This window comes from Cetorhinus maximus, chromosome 15, assembly GCF_964194155.1.
Source record: "Cetorhinus maximus chromosome 15, sCetMax3.hap1.1, whole genome shotgun sequence".
Taxonomy (NCBI): Eukaryota; Metazoa; Chordata; class Chondrichthyes; order Lamniformes; family Cetorhinidae; genus Cetorhinus; species Cetorhinus maximus.
The window spans coordinates 51,536,204-51,556,251 of NC_135893.1; the positions used below are offsets into that span (position 1 = coordinate 51,536,204).

General features: G+C 43.1%; 1 protein-coding gene across 7 annotated transcripts in view; it reads right to left on the reverse strand.

Moving 5' to 3' along the window:
- rbfox1 (RNA binding fox-1 homolog 1) overlaps nt 1–20,048 on the reverse strand; it is a 322,181-nt gene that overhangs the window by 285,967 nt on the left and 16,166 nt on the right. The gene's annotated exons all lie outside the window — the stretch shown is intronic.

Genomic DNA, 20,048 nt, shown 5'->3' on the forward strand with positions numbered 1-20,048 from the left:
AATGGCTGCAGGGCTAGGGCTTGCTTGGGGAAGGCAGAGAAGTGGCCTCAGGCAAGGGAAGAGGCTGCAGAGCGAGGGCTGCATTGGGGAAAGGGGGTATCTCAGGGTGTGTGTGAGGGCACATGTTGATCTGTGCAAGTGGTGAGGGCTGAGGAGGCAGTCTCCAGAGGAGATGAGGCTAGATAGAGATGTAAGGGCGTGTGTGAGAGAGTGAATGGTGATGTCCCTTAAGTTGGCAGTGAGTGAGATGCCAGTGAATGTGCGGTGGCCTTGTGAGTGTGTGAGTTTAGAGTGATGAGATGGTTGCCTTGCCCTGGCAGCACGCATGAGATCATTCACCCTCTTTCTGCACTGGATGGCCAACCTCTTCTGTGCAACGTTGGCACTGACCACCACTGCCACTGCCTCCCAAGTTAGTAGATGTTGATAAAATGTTTCCCCTAATTACTGGACCTCCTGGAGCCAGAGCGGGGGTGGAGGACATCATGGTGGGCGTCCAAATGGCATTCCAATGACGGGTCACTGAACTCTTCTTGTTCTTATTTCTTCACTGGAGCTGTCCTGGGCTGCAAACAGAGAGAACTGTATGCACGGCTACAGTTTAGATATGGCACTGGAGTGAGGAAATGGTGAGGTGATGGCGTGTCGGGTGATTCAGGGGCCACCCGCCAGCGAGACGGCATGTTTCCTGTGGATGTATAATTAATGAGACAGCATGCAAATGATATGGCGCGAAAACCCGCCATTGCGGCTGGCGGGTAAAACATCTTTTTTCATGCCTGCTACCACACTTAGTGCAAATATTGAGACGATTCTGTCTATGGTCTCCAAAACAATGGTGTTGAAAATAAACTTTATACAAATATGGGTGAAATTGATATTTTTCTTATTTATTTTGCAGGATGTGGGCATCGCTGGCAAGCCAACATTTATTACCTATCCTTAATTGCCCTTGAGAAGGTGGTGGTGAGCTGCCTTCTTGAACCGCTGCAGTCCATATGGTGTAGGCACACCCACAGTGCTGTTAGGGAGGGAGTTCCAGGATTTTGACCCAACGACAGTGAAGGAACGACGATATATTTCCAAGTCAGGATGGTGAGTGACTTGGAGGGGACCTTCAAGTTGGTGGTGTTTCCATGTATCTGCTGCCCTTGTCCTCCTAGATGGTAGTGGTCATGGTTTTGGAAGGTGCTGTCTAAAGAGCCTTGGTGCGTTTCTGCAGTGCATCTTGCAGGTGATACACACTGCTGCCACTGTTCATCGGTGGTGGAGGGAGTGAATGTTTGTGGATGGGGTGCCAATCAAGTGGGCTGCTTTGTCCTGGATGGTGTCAAGCTTCTTGAATGTTGTTGGAGCTGCACTTATCCAGGCAAGGGCGGAGTATTCCATCACACTCCTAACTTGTGCCTTGTAGATGGTGGACAGGCTTTGGGGAGTCAGGAGATGAGTTATTTGCCACATGATTCCTCACCTCTGACTTGCTCTTGTAGCCACAGTATTTATATGGATAGTCCAGTTCAGTTCTGGCCAATGGTAACCCCCAGGATGTTGATAGTGGGGGATTCAGTGATGGTAATGCCATTGAATTTCAAAGGTCAACGGTCAGATTCTCTCTTGTTGGAGATGGTCATTGCCTGGCATTTGTGTGGAGTGAATGCTACTTACCACTTGTCAGCCCTGTTTCTGGTGTAACATGATCAGCACACTCAGAGTACCCAATCATGTGGATGGAAGTAAAGTCTCAAATTGGCCCCATGCCTAATATGAGAAGAATATATGGGCTGCCAGCACTACTCTTCACATGGCGGTGTATGAATATTGGCCATCTCAGATGCCATTTAAAGGCAGCCTGCATCTCTTAAAGGAGACATAAGCTTTAGCTGCAGCAACTGGAAATCAATATGTCTGAACATGGCAGGAACTGGAGAAGCTGCAAGGTCCCCAGTTTCCTTGGTGGTATTGGTGCAGGAAGTGAGCAGGAGAAAGGGCATCCTATTTGAACTCTATATTCACAAGATATCTCGGTACACTGCCCAACATGATTGGGCATAGGTGGCAGAGTGCCAGGAGCATTGCACTGAGGACCTGATGGCAAGGGAGAAAGTATAAGAGGGAGAGCTCACACCCGAGTTCCCCTGAGAGAACACAGATTAGTACTTTGATGGCCCCCTATATATAAGAAGAGTCATGGCAATATTAGGTTGCAACTAAAACATTGAGACCAGTTCTGCTCACCACACTTTAGGAAGAATGTGAGGATCCTTGACAGAACATAGTGGAGTTTTACCAGAAAGGTTCCTGATGGGGATTTTAGCTATGTCGTTAGGTTGGAGAAGTTAGGGTTGTTCTCCTTGTAGCAAAGGAGACTGAGGGGAGATTTAATAGAGGCTGCAGGGTTATGGTGGGATAAGCTTGAGCAAAGGAGAGCAGTTCCTATTAGCTGATGGTACAAGGACAAGGGGACAAAAATTTAAGGTTTGGACAAGCGTTACAGGAGGGATGTGAGGGAAAACCTTTTTTTTAAATGCAGCAAGTGGCAATGACCTGGAACTCGCTGCCTCAAAGGGTTGTGGAAGCAGAGGTGATCAATGATTTCATAAGGAAATTGGATGGGTACTGGAGAGGAATAAACTTACAAGACAATGGGGATAGAATGAGGGAATTAGCCTGATTGGATTTCTCTTTGGAGAGCTGGCATGGGCTCAATGGGCCGAATGGCCTCCTTCTGGGGTGTAATGGTTCCATGATAAGGACTTGCAAAGTGCGCCAGTATCCTTGTCAGTGAACTTGTACACATGTTGGAGAGCATAGAACCATCCAATTCCAATGTGTATGTGTGTCAGCGCATTCCATTGAAGCATGCAGTCAATCATAGAGCAACTGCTTAACTCTGTGACAATAAAGCCTCCAGTGATTGTTCAGATGCATTCATGGAAGCTCAGACTGCTGCCACCTTGGACCTAGGGTCTACCATCTCTTCCGCTGTACAAAGCCCAATGGTGGGCTCAAGAGTCTCCCAGCAAGCCAGAACACTGTTCTTGCTCAGGCAAGTGGGAGTGCTGAGGCTCAGCACCACGAGAGTGGCACTAGCTCCATGGGAGGTGCATCTGCTGTCCTCTCAAAATTACCTCCCCAGCCTGCCTCTCATTCAGTGTCCCTGTTGATGCCAACCTGCCAACTTGGCCAGACTTCCGTGGCAGAAGCAGAGTTTTAGCAGCCAGAAACCGAGCCCTAAGCAACCAGGCCCTAAACAGCCAGTACTCATCTATGTTGCCACCATAGTTGGCTCAAACGTCCTTAGTGGAAGTTCAACAGCCTCCAAAACTGGAGCCAATGAAGAACAAGCACACAGGACATTATATAGGTAAATGAGCATATAAAACAAGTTTTAGTGTTTTGGTTCTCTATGCTCGACATAAGAATCTGTCAAATGAAGAGTGCTGAGGTATGGTGGAATAGTAACCTATTCTTTTTAAATGTTGTTGGTCTTGACACATCAAGATATATCTTGCCACATCAAAGGTTATTATGGAAAATAAAAGCTCATGGTGCAGAGGGTAACGTATTAGCATGGATAGAAGATTGGCTGGCTGGCAGAAAACAGAGAGTGTGCCTTTTTCTGATTGGCAGGATGTGACAAGTGGAGTCCCACAGGGGTCTATGCTGGGGCCTCAGCTTCTTACTATTTATATCATATATCAAATTTAAGGGGGAGTAAAGGCATGCTATCTAAATTTGCAGATGTCACAAAAATAGGTAGGAAAGTATGTTGTGAAGAGGATATAAGGAGGTTGCAGATGGATATAGATAGGTCGAGTAAGTGGGCAAAAATTTGGCGGATGGAGTATAATGAAGGAAAATGTGAAATTGTTCACGTTGGCAGGAAGAATAAAAAAGCAGGGTATTACTTAAACGGAGAATGGCTGCAGAACTCCAAGGTGCAGAAGGATTTAGGTGTTCTAGTGCAAGAGTCACAAAAAGTTAGTATGCAGGTGCAGCAAGTAATTAAGGAGGCTAATGTAAGGCTAGCCTTTATTATGAGAGGAATTGAACATAAAAGTAAGGATGTTATACTTCAGTTATACAGGGCATTGGTGAGATGGCATCATGAATATTGTGTGCAGTTTTGGTCTCCTTATTTAAGGAAGGGTGTAAATGCATTGGAGGTGGTTCAGAGGAGGTTTGCTAGATTGATACCTGGAATATCAGTGGGTTGTCTTATGAGGAAATGCTGGACAGACTGGGCTTGTTTCCTCTGGAGTTTAGAAGAGTGAGGGATGACTTGATTGAAGTATATTAGTTCCTGAACGGTGTTGACGAGGTGGACATGGAAAGGATGTTTCCTCTTGTGGGTGAGTCCAGAAATAGGGGGCACTATTTTAAAATTAGGGTTTGGCCTTTTAGGACAGAGATGAGATTTTTTTTCTCCCAGAAGGTTGTGTGACTTTGGAACTCTCTACCTCAGGAGGCGGGGCCATTGAATATTTTTAAGGCAGAGGTAGATAAATTCTTGTTAGGCAAGAGAATCAAAGGTTAGCGGGGTAGGTGGGAATGTGGAATTCGAAACACAAACAGATCAGCCATGATCTTATTGAATGGTGGAGCAGGCTTGAGGGGCCAAATGGCCTACTCCTGCTCCTATTTCGCATGTTTGTGTGTATTCTTAGTGAATTAACAGCAACACCCATGAAACTATATTGAGGACGTTCAGATGATGGGTATAAGGACTGGGTGAGATGGAAGGAGGGACAATTGGGGATGGGAATTCATGAATTATGATGGAGCAAAGGTTAATTTCTACTCCTCACCCACCTCTCCCCACCCAACTACAACATCAAAAACTGAATATAGACTTACCACTAACAACAACTCCTCCATTACACAGCTGCAATTAGATGCTTAACCACTCCCCATAGCCCAAATCCATCAAAATGCACACATGTCACATGTACAGCAATGAGACTGGCAAAGATCAGGCCTTCTTGAGCAGTCAGATGCATGGTTTGTACTTATAGCATTATATAAAAAGGGAAAGAGACTTTCATGTCCAAAAGGATCAAAATTTGAACAATTTCGGATTTTGAATATTAAGAGGAAATTATATTAATAATAAGTAATACAAATTATTATTTGCAATAATACAATTGCACATTATAATTTTGTCTAAATGCAATTAGACAAAACTATTTTTCCATTGTATTTTGCACTATTCATAGTTTTCCACAACTTGCAAGCATTATTCTAATTCCCTGTTGATTGCACCCTTCACTTGCTTGTGAGCAAGAGGAGGAGACTGCACCAACAGCACACCCAGTGGCACTGGAGTGATGTAAACCTGTTAAATATGGCACCCGTCGACTCACACTTTATTTAGCTTTTCCCAAATGTTGGTGGAAATTTGCCAATTTTTTTTTTTTTGTTTCTGCCCATTCCAAATATTTCTTGCATTACCCGTTGGAGGAAATGGCTGTAATATTACAGCAACATCACACAAAGCCATTTTACCCCAACATTCCTACATAAAAAGTGCACTGGAAACCTATTTAAACTAGCTATTAATATTTATTCAATGGCACTGAGTTGAGTAACTGAGACAGCGCCTTCAGGCAGTGTGCTTTTGTAAGTACACCAGTGAATATCGAGCAACAAAATAGAATTCTGTTGAAAGTTTTCATCTAATTTTGATATTTCAATTGCTGTAAATTATAATGCTTAAAAATATTAAATTTGCAGCTTTATAGTTATTCCAAAAATGATCAGGAGCTGCATTTTAACCTCCCAAAAAAAGGTCATTTGGTGTTATGTCAGAGATTAAAAACCAAGAAATCCGAAGAGGAATCTAACCCACCTTGAGCCTCCCCACTTCCGGTTTTAACAGAGGCAGGACAAGGGGTGAGTGACCAATCCACTCGCGGGAATTGGTCATGTAGATATTATAATGATGCTGCCTGCCTTCGTTTTAACTGTCATTCTACTTTAACTCACCTTGGCTGGTTTCCCCAGGCCTTGGGAATCTCGAACAACTAAAGGAAATGTGAATTGGGCTAAGTCCATGAATTAAATGGCTTTACAGCACCGCTTGTAGGAGGAGCTGGGGTGCCTTCCCAGGCCAACAAGCAACCTATTAAAGCTCTTCCCCGTGCGATCTGTCTGCTCCACACACCCAGCCAACCATCTGCTTCCCCAGTTAGCATTGGACCCCACCATCCCTCCCCAGACCACCAACAGCAGGCATTTGGGGAAACCCATTCCTCTGAGTTTTCCGACCTCAGAACAGTCCCCACCAACCAACCCCACCATGCACAGAACTCACTCCCAAGTTAAAAATCCATGCCCAAATATCTTAACCTCACAAAATTGTGCTGCGGAATTTATACACTTTCGAAGTATTCAATATACAGTACAAAACAAATCACAAATTTTAAATGCTGAAAATTACAATATTTTAAAAGTTAACAGACTAATTTTCATGGTGGAGGTTTATCATAGACTCTGCACATCTCCAAGGCAGAGGAGACATTTCTGTGGACAGGCCATACCTTGGTCACAAAATAACTCATGGAAATTTTGATGTGGTAATGTACCTCAGTAAGAATAAATTAAATCACACTTTACCTGCTCATTAAGTTTATTTCCTGAAATTCAATCTGTTTACTTAAAACTGAGAAATGTTATGTCGTGAGTTTGGCGTTGGCAGTATTTTACAAAGTTACAGACAGAAAGAGAGACGGACCAACTGTAAGCCCATACAGGCGTCACTAAAAGTGCCAAGGGAAAAGGTTTAATTTGCTACCTGAAGTCAATAGCCCAACAGACGCTGAAGCATTAAATTAACATTTTTTAAAAAACAATAGATTTTGAGCTAACTATAAGTGAAAAGAACAATGGCTTTGAAATTACACTGATCACAGGATGCAACAACATAACAGCTTAGAAGTTCAATCCTGTCTGAAAACGGGTGTGCAGGTGGCAAGGCCCACTCCCAACAAGGGTTCATATGATCCCATTACAATAAGTCAGGACTACCCACACTATTCATTGGCTGAATGCCTGTTTTGGAGTGCTGAAATTGAGCATATCTGATGTCTTTAAAACCAGCCAGTGCCTCTTAAACGGAAGCTCCAACCCCCTCCCACCCCACCCCGAGAAATGGGCACAACTTGGCTGAATTTTGAATTGTTTGAAATGTAGATCAATGACTATCATTCTTTGGCCTCCACTCGACACTACATAAATTGACTAAAAATAGTATTGTGGTAAATTGACATCCTCCATTGAGCTAAATCATGACTGTCATAAATTGTTCAAATATTTTCCTTCTCCTTCAGAATATTCAGATCCTTAAGTACAAACTAAAAATTTTCCTAACTGAAATAAAATATAAAGGCAAAATACTGCAGGTGCTGGAAATAAAAACAGAAAATGCTGGAAAAACACAGCAGGTCAGGCAGTATCTGTGGAGAGAGAAACAGGGATAATGTTTCAAGTCCGTGCGACTCTTCTTCTGATACTGCCAGACCTGCTAAGTTTTTCCAGCATTTTTTGTATTCATTTCACTTTTCTTAAATGGTTGTTTCTGGAGCAGTTCATACAATGGAAGGGGTAACTCTAAGCAATCTGCAGCATTAAAGAAATGCCACCTTTCATGGAAATTTAATTGAGGCATTTGACTAAACAAATAACACTGAGATCCAGCACTTTGACTGACCCCTGGCTCCAAAGGTGGATCCAAAGCTGAATTCAAGATGAAATTGACAATCTTTAAGGCAGACAAACATAAGTGAAATACTTCACTGAAATGAACTAAGTGATAAAAACCAAATAGATACAATCCATTGGCAGGTTCTGAGGGTAAAAGAGATACAATATAGATGCAAATTCTATCCATCTACCTATTAAAATACTAACAGAGGAGAAAAGGAAAGAAACAGACAACGAGATAGCGAGAAATAAAAACATGATTGAATGAGGGCCAAGATATTGAAAAATTAAATGAGCCTCAAAGTTACCAATGAAATAGCCAGATTTAGTGGTAAGCATGTGAATATATAAAGCATTCAAGAGCAATAATTAATAGCTATGAGGGGATACAATATTGTAGCAATATCAGAGGCATGGCTTAAGTTTAGACAGGACTAGGAGCTTGATAGTCATGGTTCTACACTATTTTCAGGCAAGACAATAAGGGAAAAAGAATGAGGGTAAGGTGGCAGTGTTGCTGAAGGATTGTATCACTATCCTAGAACATAAGGAGTAGCAGTTTGTAGAAATATAATCCCTATGGAATTAAGAAATAGGAAGAGAAATAGTACAATTTTCAATGTGCACTGCAGGCCACCAAACAGTAGAATGACGGCCGAGAAATTGATCTGCATTCACTCAGTGTGAACCTAGTGGCAAACATGAACAGCAAGGCAGAAATTGATAAGCAAGAAGACAATGCGAAATTGATCCCCTTGTGTCATCAGACATGACCCGCATGCTTGGGCTAGCAGTCACGTCCCAAGAAGCAGTGTGCCAGTCATAAAGAGGCCAACAGCCATGCCAGCAATAGGGAGTTCAGCAGAGGACAGGGGTGCATGGCTGGCCAGCAGTTTCAATATGCAGCCAGATGGACTACTATTTCTCCTTCTGGCTCCATATTTAGGTAAATGGACATTTTTTAAAAACTTACCTCACTTAGCAGTCTCCCTTTAAAGATTATTATTTAGCTGGACTGTGCCTGATAAAATTGAATTCAGGCAACAATCAGTTTCATGATTGGGCTTCAAACAGCCATTAAATCCATTGCCTATGCACCTCTTAACACCTGATTCAGGCAGGCGCAATGAATGTCTACAGGGCATCTTAACCAATGTCACATGCATCACATAACCAGCATGGATTTAGTACCATATTGGACCCTTCAGCACCTCTTGCTGACTTGAAAAACAACAAGTGGCTTTGATTTCTGGACCAAGTTAGGAGTGGACAACTGAAGACATGGTACAGAGATAAACAAGATCAACAGATAAATAATACCAGCCCATCTTAAATGTCACAAGCTTGTCTGAAATAAAAGTAAAGCATGTGGTCAAATTGGGGAACACCTTTCAGAATGCATCCAAGCCCACTTTCCAGACCAATATATTTCTTGTTATGGCACAGCGGATGGTAAATGCTGAGCTGCTCAAACTCCAGAGGGAAACTTGAAACAGCTGCCAAAACTGTTTTGCAATTTGTACTTTATTTCAAGATGTAATAAATCCATAAATAAATCTCAGTAGTAATAATTCATTGACGCTTAGAAGTTTTTTTAGCAAAACTAAATTAAACATTTATTAAGAGAAGAAAAGATTTTAAGCATGTACATTGGTCTACAAATTACCACTATGATAACTCCTAACTCCTCTAATTAATCTAGCTCCCAGTTACACCTCTGTTAAGGCAGCAGTAAAACAAAAATAGATTTTAACAACCCAGGCAATGCACACAATACCCGTGACAGTGATATTCAAAGTGAATTTTCTTGGCTTCGGTTCCTGTAGACAGCAGCTTGATGCATAGAGGCTGGAGGCTTTTCACACTTGTGTTAGATCTTAGAATTCCTTCACCTTTACACATCACCTCATCTCTTTTATACATGTTTCTCCCCTTTTTAATGTAAACCCCATTGTTCCAACATGTCTTTGCAACTTTACTTTTTCCATGATATAAATCTTTCATAGCACTCATTTTATCAGTGATCCTTGGGAAAAATAAACACACTGTTTGGCTTAACTTCTTAAGGCTAAGTATAACATCTTACCATCTCTTTGAAATTCAAACTACTCTGGTTTATCTAAAAATGCAATGTTCCTCACACTCACATTCTAAAACTTCAGCCATGTTTACATATTTAGCATTTCAAACCTAGCTTCCCTTTTGATCACTCAAAAGCTCCAGACCAGCTGTCTGCAATTCAATTAAATCCCCCACACACACATCCACACAGAGAAACTAATCCAACCCCCACTATTAACCTACCTTAACAATAAATCACAATACTATGATGGAAACTATTACATTTTCATGATATTAGTCTATCAAGGAAAATAATGTACTTGACTTAGGTCTGGGAAATGAATTGGTGTTGCAACTGGAAAAGTAAGAGACAATCGAGAAAAAGTGAGCACAACGTAAGCCCAGAAAAGGACAATAAGGCATCACAGAGAAGGGTGCTGTCCTGGAAAAAAGCTTAAAAGCTCAGGAAGATAAAAGGGGATCAGACTCAAATTAACTGTAAAGAAGTTACCAAACAAGTTAGTGATGCAAGGAGCATATAGTTATCCCTATGAAGTGAAAAAAAGATGCATTAACAAATAGAGCCTGTGGATAGATAAAAAGATTAAAACTAAACTGAAACTTTAAATGGAGCCATATGATAAAGTTAGGGCTCAAAATACTGTCACTTTTCAGGATTATTCTGATCATCCTTGTACAGAAAGGATATTTAAAGAAAGACGTACTTCAGATTTTGTCTTTTGAAGCATAATCAAGGGAATTTTGGCAGGACTTCTCCAACTGATCTGCTGAAACGTCAGCACAACAGCCACAGAAAGCCAGGAGAGATGGAGTGAATGGTATTGACACTTTTCTGTCACTGATATTATTGTGGATGAAAGAAGGAAACCCCTCCCCCACAGAAATTCACCCCTAATATATTCATATAAGTTAACAAAATGCTGCAAGATGATAAGTAGATAAGCTATGATCAATGTTGTTTCCCCCCAAAGCCCAAATGATAGGCCATTTATTAGGCTGCCTCAGCAATTGAGAAACATGTCACACCATTGAGTTTTACATAGAAGATCCAGCATAGAAAAAAGAGCTTGAGCCCAACCTGTCCATGTCGGTTTATGTAATCTCTCCTTAAATGCATCTGTGCTACTCAACCATTCACAGCAAGTTGCACATTCTAATCACACTCTCATAAACAAGCTTATTCTTATACTGTATTGATGTCCTCTGGTTTTGCTGTTCCCCACAAGTGGAAACACTCCCGCTCTACATACCCTTTCGAAGCCTTGCATAATTTTAAATTCCTCTATCAGGTCACCTCTCAGCCCTCTTTTTGCTGGAGAAGGGACCCAGCCTACTCACCCTTTCCTGATAGGTATAAACCTAGGTGTCAGCTTTGAAAATATTTTTTGCACCCTCACCAATGCCTCTAAATCCTTTTTACCATATGGTGACCAGAACTGTACATGGTGCTCCAAATGTGATCTAAACAAGGTTATATACAAGCTTAACATAATTTCTCTACTTATCAATTCTATCCCTCTGGAAATAAAACATAGGGCAGAATTTTGCCGTCAGCGAGCAGGCGGTGGGGCCCGCTCGCCGACGCGTAAAATGACGCGGGATGACATTGGGGGAACCCCCGATGTCATCCCGCCGCATTTAAATTTTCAGGAAGGTGGGCCCGCAGCAAAATCAGCTGTGTGCCCGCCGACCTGTCAATGGCCAATTGAGGCCATTGACAGGATCAATGAAACAATTAAAGGACCTGCCCGTCCAACCTTAAGGCTGGCGGGCAGGCCAGGAGCCACGGCAGGCTTCTGAAAAAACATGAAACCTCATCTACTGGAAGGATGAGGTTTCATGTAGAGATTTAAAAAGTTTAATAAACTTATAATGTATAATTATTATGAACATGTCCCATCTCATGTGTCACATGAGGGGGACATGTTAGGGATTTTTTTTTTTTCTAATTTTCATATTTTTAGAAGCATAAACAATCTCCCTGAGACTGCACTTAGCCTCAGGGAGATGTGCACTCTTTCGTGCGCATGCGTGAAAGAGTGCACTCTCACTTTTGGGGAATCCCCCCCTCCCCCGCCTGCACAGGAGGCGGGGCCCGCTTCTCCGGTGGGGATCGGCTCCCCACCCCCGGCCGGAGATTGGGTCGGGCCTGCCCGCCCAGCAGGCAGAAAATTCTGCCCATAGTGTTTAGTTTGTTTTTTTAATGGCCATTTAACCCTCATTGCTACTTTCAGTGATCTTTGTATTTGTACTCCCAGATCCCTTTCTACCCCAGTTAGATTCTTATATATGAACATACTGCAAGCTTAGTAATGTTTTCTTGCAATTTGTGGTGAGACTCCTCAGTATTGGCTACCTTCCCCAATTTGGTGTCATCCACAAATTTCGAAATTGTGTTTTTGATTCCAAAATCTAAATCATTAACATAAATGGTGAACAATAGTAGAGCACAGATCCTTGTGCAACCTCACTTTCCACCTTCTGCCACTCTGAGTGACTACCCTTTACGCCTGCTCCCGGCTTTCTCTCGTGCAGTCCAGCTAGCTATCCATTTCTGGGCACTTGGCATGCTTTCCCTGTATGGTTATAAACAGTAAGAACCAAAACCCACTGACTTAGACAGTCAAGCAGAGGGTTTTTGAAAGAGAATGCTCCAAGGCAGTCTGTGACACAAGCATATGAGAGAAAAATTGTCAAAAATTATCTTGTTTAAATCAAGGAAGAAATCATATTGATGTGCATACTGATGTGGGGAAGTGTGGTGTGTTCTTTACTTTGAATTATTGCTTGAATGTGAAATTCAACTCTGGGCAGGAGTGAAAAATGGGTGCTAGCAAATTGGCTGGCTGTTTGACCACACGTCCGACTTTCAATTGACTGCAATGGGAAATAAAGCAGGGTGTGGTACAGAACTAGCTGCTGATTTTGAACCAAATTTGACGCTCATTGGGTCTGGTTGTCAAAGTTCACCTTACTGCAATCTGAATGTTCATAATACGGTGAAATAAATAAGCGTATTGGTTCATATCCTGCATCATCTCTCCCAGTATTTTCTTCGTCCACATTTGGAGAGATTTAAGAAGCATCTAGTTCTGGATACCACACTTTAGGAAGGAAATGGAGAGGGAAAAGAGGAAATTTACTGGACTGGTTCTAGGGATGAGGGATTACAATCATGTGGAGAGACTGGAAAAGCTGGGGTTGTTTTCCTTAGTGTAGAAAAGGCAAAGAGGAGGTCTGATAGAGGTGTTAAAATTCATGACGGTTTTTGATGGAGTAAACAAAGAGAAACAGTTTCCATTGGTTGGCAGGATGATAACAAGAAGGCACAGATTTAAAATGATTGGCTAAAAGAACCAGAGGTGACACGAAGAAAATCTTTGGTTAGGGTTTGGAATGCACGGCCTGATAGGGTGTTGAATACAGATTTATTAGTAGACGTCTAAAGGGAATTGGATAAATACTTGGAGGAAAGGAATTGCAGGTATGTGAGGAAAAGGTGGGAGAATGGGACTAACTCGATTGCTCTTCAAAAGAGCCAGCACGCACTTGACTGGCTGAATGGCTCTTCTGTGCTGTACATGATTCTTAAAGCATAAAATCTATAGTCAGGAGGTAGAAAGGGAATGTGAAAATAAACTAATAGATAGGAAAAAGGGAAAAGTAAGAACTTTATAACCATATCGAATGTAAAACAAAAGAGAGTAGGGCTACTTGGGGATGAAGGAAGAAATCTATTTGTGAAATATGAGGGTATGACGGACATTAAATTAATATTTACATTGTTTTTTTACATGTGATAGAAAGGAGAAGATGATTGCATTTACAGGAGGGTGTAAAACAATCCTTAGAAAATAAATTGGTCGTAATTTTACAGGGCAGTGGCAGACTCGTCCACCAACCAGATAATTAGGGGCAATCCCGCCTCAGTTGGTCTTGGAAGTCCTGACTGTATTTTACGTTTCTCAGGAAATTAACAGCCCACATTTGAACTTCCGTCCTTTTAAGGGGCTAGGTGCCACCCTCAAGAGCTGCCAGCCAATCAGGAGCTATGGCTACTGCTGGGACGACACGAGGCCTGGACCAGTGACAAAGAAGGAAGTCCTGGAGTGAAGATAAGTCAGATCAGGCGCACCGGGGCAAACAGGCAGGGCCTAGAAAGGTGGGGGTTGGTCATGAGGTCAGGGACGGGTTCTTCCAGAAGAGGCAGCTCTCAGGATACTCAATCAGGAGGGGCACACCACCCTCCCAGAGCTGACAGGGAAGCCGCCAGGGTATACCTGTCAGTCTCGCCACATGGCGAGTGCCCATCCGCTGCTGGTGAGATCCAGAAGCAGTGGGAAGAGACCCTAAATTGACCAAAGGGTTGGAGGGTCATCCGCCACCTACGCCACCCTTGGTAAAGTGCCAGCAGTGGTGGGAAGACTATGCCTTCCCTCTCGATTCTATGCCCTCATCACCTCCCCAGCATGCTTTCTGGGCCCTGTAAAATCCTGGCATAGGTTCTGAAAATACCGCAAAGTCACTCGACTCTGAAAGAATGTTTCCTAAGTTGTTGAAAGAAGTGAGCGAGGAGAGTGTTAATTGTATATTAATTGGGTGTTTAATAGTAGTCAGGTGCTGGGTATTAACTGAGAATTTACCTGCGTTCATATATATAGAAGCAGCTCCCTGGAGCGGGAGCAGGTGGTGTCCACCGGTACGTGTGAGGCATTTCGCGACCAGTGGACGCCACAGGGACTGGGGTGCATCATCAGCCCTGGAAACACAATTTTAATTTAATTAGATAAGTTTCCTTTAAAGTTTTGTCCTTTGTTATAGTGCCCCTTTAAGGGGCTGTCAATTTGTTAATTTGTTCATTCGTTTAGTTTTGGGTTTTGGAAGAGTATATATATAATATATATATATATATAATAGGAGCAGTTGAAACTGTGGCTCTTGGTTGATGATATGTAATATGTATCTCTGTAAATAATAGTTTGTAAATGCATGAAAACTTGCCTCCAGTTCTAGCCTTCACCGCCTGGCCATCGGAATAGTAACACAGAGACTCCGGGCACAATGTTTTAACCTTCATTAAATATTCAAATGGTAGCATGGGATTGGACAGCAGACAATTCCAAACATTTTTGGTCATGAATGGAGAGAATAAAGTGGACCAGTTAGCATCAAGTTAATTGTAGGGAATTACTTAAAGCCATTATGCAAGACAAAATTGGTACTTAGTTAGAAATGCATGGGTTAGAAATTACGACCAGCATGAATTTATGAGGGCAAGTATTATTTGACAAATCTAATGCCATTTTTTTGAATCAGTGACTAATTGGATAAAGGAAATGCAGAAGATATAATGTACATGGATCTTCAGTGGGCATTTGATAAGATGGAGCAGAAATGACTGACCTCCCCTCACCCTGCCAGGCAGTAAGGGAGTGTTTAATAGGGTGGGAGGGTGCAGCGTGGGAACCGTTTAGCGCTCCCGCCTCCACTTGATTAAATTTGGAGTGGGAACGCTCGTGGACAGATTTCCAAATTTCCCACCTGGACAGAAATTGAGGCCTTTTAGTTGTCAATTAATGGCCACTTAAGGGCTTCATCCCACCACCGCTGGTCTTCAACCAGCAGTGGGTGGGGGAGTCACCAGGTGGGTAGGCCAAAAACGGGCTCCCTGGGGAGGGTGGTGGGTGGGGGTGGGGGTGGGATCCTTTGTTCAAAGGCATTCAGTGTCTGATTGAGGGACCTGACATCGCAAAGCGGGAGCACTGAAAGCCAACTCCTGCCCTTGACTCCCCAGAACGAAAAAAAAACAGTAAAAGCTGGAAAATAAGAATACTGGTCCGAGCTGGTCTTGTATACCTAAAAATGGAACACCAGTAAAAACTGGGAAATAAGAATACTGGTCCGAACTGATCTTCTATACCTTAAAATGGAACACCAGTAAAAACTGGGAAAGAGGAGTACTTGTCCGAACTGATTTTTCCTATCCAACCCCCTCCCGTGACCCCCACCCTGTGACCACTAACCTGCCCTCAGTTACGTTTGGCCTGGGGTTGCTCGTTGGTCCTGGGCCTCTGGTGGTTGCATTATCAGACAACTTTAACGTATCCATTTTAGGAGAAAAAAATTCAAGGGCAGTAATTTTCTCGGAACATCTCCCAAAATGCAGGGTTACCTCCCATCTCACACCCTCCATGAAATAAGGTCTTCTAAAACTCTCTTGCCTGTATTCTAACTCTCACCGAGTTACTTTCACCCAGCACCTTATAGTTACTGATCAGCATTGGCTCCCAGTTGAGCAACACCTTGATTATAAAATTCTCATCTGGTTTTCAAAACCCTCCATGGCCTCACCCCCTCCTTGTCTCTCTAATCTTCCTCAGCCCACAACCTTCTGAGATATCTGTGCTCTTTAACACTGTAATCTTTTGTATCCTCAAATTTAATCATTCCACCATTGGCAGCCTTCAGCTCTCGAGCCTCTAGAATTTCCTCCCTAACCCTTTGCAGCTCTTTATCTGTCTTTCCTCCTTTAAGAGACTCCTTAAAATCTACTCTTTTGATCAGGCTTTCATTCATCTGCTTTACTGTTTCCTTATGTGTCTCGGTGTGAAATTTTGTTTGAAAACGCACTTGCGAAGTGCCTTGGGACATTTTGCTACATTGAATGTATGAAAAGTTTACAACAATAACTGAATTTATGCATAAACCACCACACGTGCGAATTCTGCAGCAGTGTGATCAGCTCTGAGTGCATTTCCAACCTAGGATTGGACTAGACACTGAATGGAAAGATACTGAAGGGTGCAGTTGGCAAAAAATACATGCCCAGTGATTCAAGTGCATAATCCCCTGAATGAGTTGCTGCTATGATCGGATACTAGAGCACCATGTGACCGTGTGAGGAACATATGCACCTCATGGCCGTATCACAGCAACGGAGGTCAACAGCCGTTCGATCCAAATGGACATGTTGTTCAGGAAAAGTGGCACCTCTATTATACTTTGCTTCTGTTCCCCTTCCGCTCGACTCCATTCTACAAAGATTGCTTGTTTTAATGCCGATTATGAGTTTTCTTTCCTCTCAAAGTATATCAGACACCTGAATTCACCTTGATGCGTACGACGGGAATGTGAACTGCAATATGCTATTGCTCAATAGAGATTTCACTGAATTCAATTAAAAAAAAATCTCAAAAAGATATGCTTACTTTTAACACAAAACAGTGAACAGGTTTTTTCTTCAATGTGGCTGTGAATGCTGCATTTCTGAAAGAAGCTTTTTGCTCCTCAAGGTGAAGATTTTATGCGTGGGATGTGTCTGCTTGATGGGCAGAATTTTACACTTGGTGGGCGGGCTTGGCGAGGGCAGGCGGGGGCGGTCAGGAAGCCGACTGCTGCCTGCGATCGGCACTGCACTGTGATTTCATGCTGGCAGGCCCACCCAGCGTGAAACGCGAGTGGCGGCGCTGAGCGCTACCCGAGCGGGGTTTGGGAGGGTAGTGCGAGCTGGCCAAGAGCGAATGAGCGCTGCATCACCTGCATTAGGTTGGATGGGCAGCGAAAAGTTTAATTTAATTGATAACTTAACGGCCTTAACAAACCTTTTAACTGTTGGCAGGCGCGCTGCCAGCTCTGTTGCGCGCCCGCCGACCGAACTATAGCGCGACTGCGTGTTGACATCAGGACCCTCAACCGGCGTCATCATGCATTATTTCACACTCGAGCGGGTCGGGCATGTGCCCACCTGCCAAGCGAAAAGCTTTGCCCTATTGATGGTTAACTAAAGCCTGCATATTCACGCAGTTAAGTTCTCCATCTTTGCGAAATGGTGCCTGAGGCCCAAATCTGGAAGTCCCGCCTGTAAACCTGGTCCCCACCATTTTTGCAGGGTGGCGGGAGGGAATGGGAGCAGTTTGTAGTTTTGCACATTCGTGGTACACAGGGGCAACTGCACATGTGAAAGTACATCTGCCTGCAGTCTGATCCGAATTTTGCAAGGAGGGAGTGGGAAATACAACTTGTGCATTTTAGGGCTGGTAGGAGAAGGGCCTAATCTTAGAACATAGAAACATAGGAAGTAGGAGCAGGGGCAGGCTATTCAGCCCCTCAAGCCTAATCTGCTATTCAACTAGATCATGGCTGATCTTCTACCTCAAAGCCATTTTCCCACATTAGCCTCATATCCCTCAATAGGCAGGATTTTATGCGTCAGTGAGTGGGGGCGGGGCCCACTCACCAACGTGTAAAATGATGCGCGGTGATGTCGGGGGGAACTCCCGACGGCACCACGCCCCAGTTAAATTTTCAGGAAGGCGGGAGCGCAGCGAAATTAGCTGCACGCCCGCCGACCTGTTAATGGCCAATTGAGGCCATTGACAGAGTCAATTATGTAATTAAAGGACCTGCCCATCCAACCTTGAGAGCGCACTCTTGATTTTAGGGTTCCCAGAAGCATAGCGCTTCTGTGTGGATGTCACGCTGGGCGGGCCTTAATTGGCCTGCCCACATAAAATGGCGCCGCGCCTCCGATTGGGGGTGCCGATCGGAAGCGTGCCTGTGGGCGCCCGCCCTTCAACTTCTCCCCAACGGGGGTAAAATTCAGCCCAATATCTTTAATATCTAGAAATCTATCACTCTCTGTCTTGAATATACTCAATGACTAAGCCTTGGGAGCCCTCTGAGTAGATAATTGCAAAGATTCACCACTCTCTGAGTGAAGAAATTCCTCTTCATCTTGGTCCTAAATGGCCTACCACTTATTATGTGACTATGCCCCTTGGTTCTAGAACCCCCCACATCCGCCAGCCAGGGGAAACAGCCTTCCTGCATCTACCCTGTCAAGCTCTGTAAGAATTTTATGTGTTTCAATGAAATCACATCTCATTCTTCCAAAGTCCGGAGAATATAGGCTGAGTCTCCTCAATCCCTCTTCACAGGACAATCCTGCCATCCCAGGGATCAGTCTGGTGAACCTTTGTTGCACTCCCTCTCTGGCAAGTATATCCTTTCCTAGGTAAGGAGACCAAAACTGTACACAATACTCTAGGTGTAGTCTCACCAAATCTCTATAAAATTGCATCAAGACTTCTTTCCTTCTGTACTCCAATCCTCTTGCAATAAAGGCCAACATGTCATTTACCTTCCTAATTGCTTGCTGCACCTGCATATTAGCTTTCCGTGACTTGTGAACAAGGATATCCAAGTCCCTTTGGACATCAACACTCCCCAATCTCTCATAATTTAAGAAATATTCTGCATTTCCGTTTTTCCTATCAAAGTGGATAACTTCACATTTTCCCACATTATATTCCATCTGCCACGTTCTTGCCCACTCATTTAGCCTGTCTAAATCCACTTGAAGCTTCTTTGCATCCACCTCACAATTCATAGTCCCACCTAGTTTTGTGTCATTTAAAAAATTTGAAAATATTACATTTGGTCCCCGCATCCAAATCATTGATATAGACTGTGAATAATTGGGCCCAAGCACTGATCTTTGCGGTACCCCACTAGTCACAGCCTGACAACCCAAGAATGACCCATTTATTCCTACTCTCTGTTTTCTGTCTGTTAACCAATTCCCAATTAATGCCAGTATATTACCCACAATTCCAGGCTCTTTAATTTGCTTATTAACCTGCAGTGTGGAACCTCATTGAAAGCCTTCCAAAAATTCAAATACACCACATTCACTGGTTTCCCCTTAACTATTCTGCTAATTACATCATCAAAAAACTCCAACAGGTTTGTCAAGCATGACTTCCCTTTCATAAATCCATGTTGACTCTGCCCAATCCTACCATCATTTTATAAATGTCCAGTTATGACATCCTTTATTATAGATTCTAGCATTTTCCCTACTACTGCTGTCAGACTAACAGGTCTGTAGTTCCCCCTTTTCTCTCTCCCTCCTTTCTTAAATTAGTGGGGTTACATTTGCTACCTTCCAATGTGCAGGAACCATTCCAGAATCTATAGAATTTTGGAAGATGACCACCAACATATCCACTATTTTGACAGCCACCTCTTTCAATAGTCTGGGATTTGGATCATCAGGTCCAGGTGATGGATCAACCTTCAATCCAATAAATTTTTCAAGTAGTACCTCTTTATTAATACTAATTTCTTTCAGTTCCTCATTCTCACTAGTCTCTTGGTTCTCCAGTATTCCTAGGAGGGTTTTTTGTATCTTCCTCCATGAAGACAGGCACAAAGTATTTGTTTATTTTCTCTGCCATTTTGTTATTCCCAATTATAAATTCTCC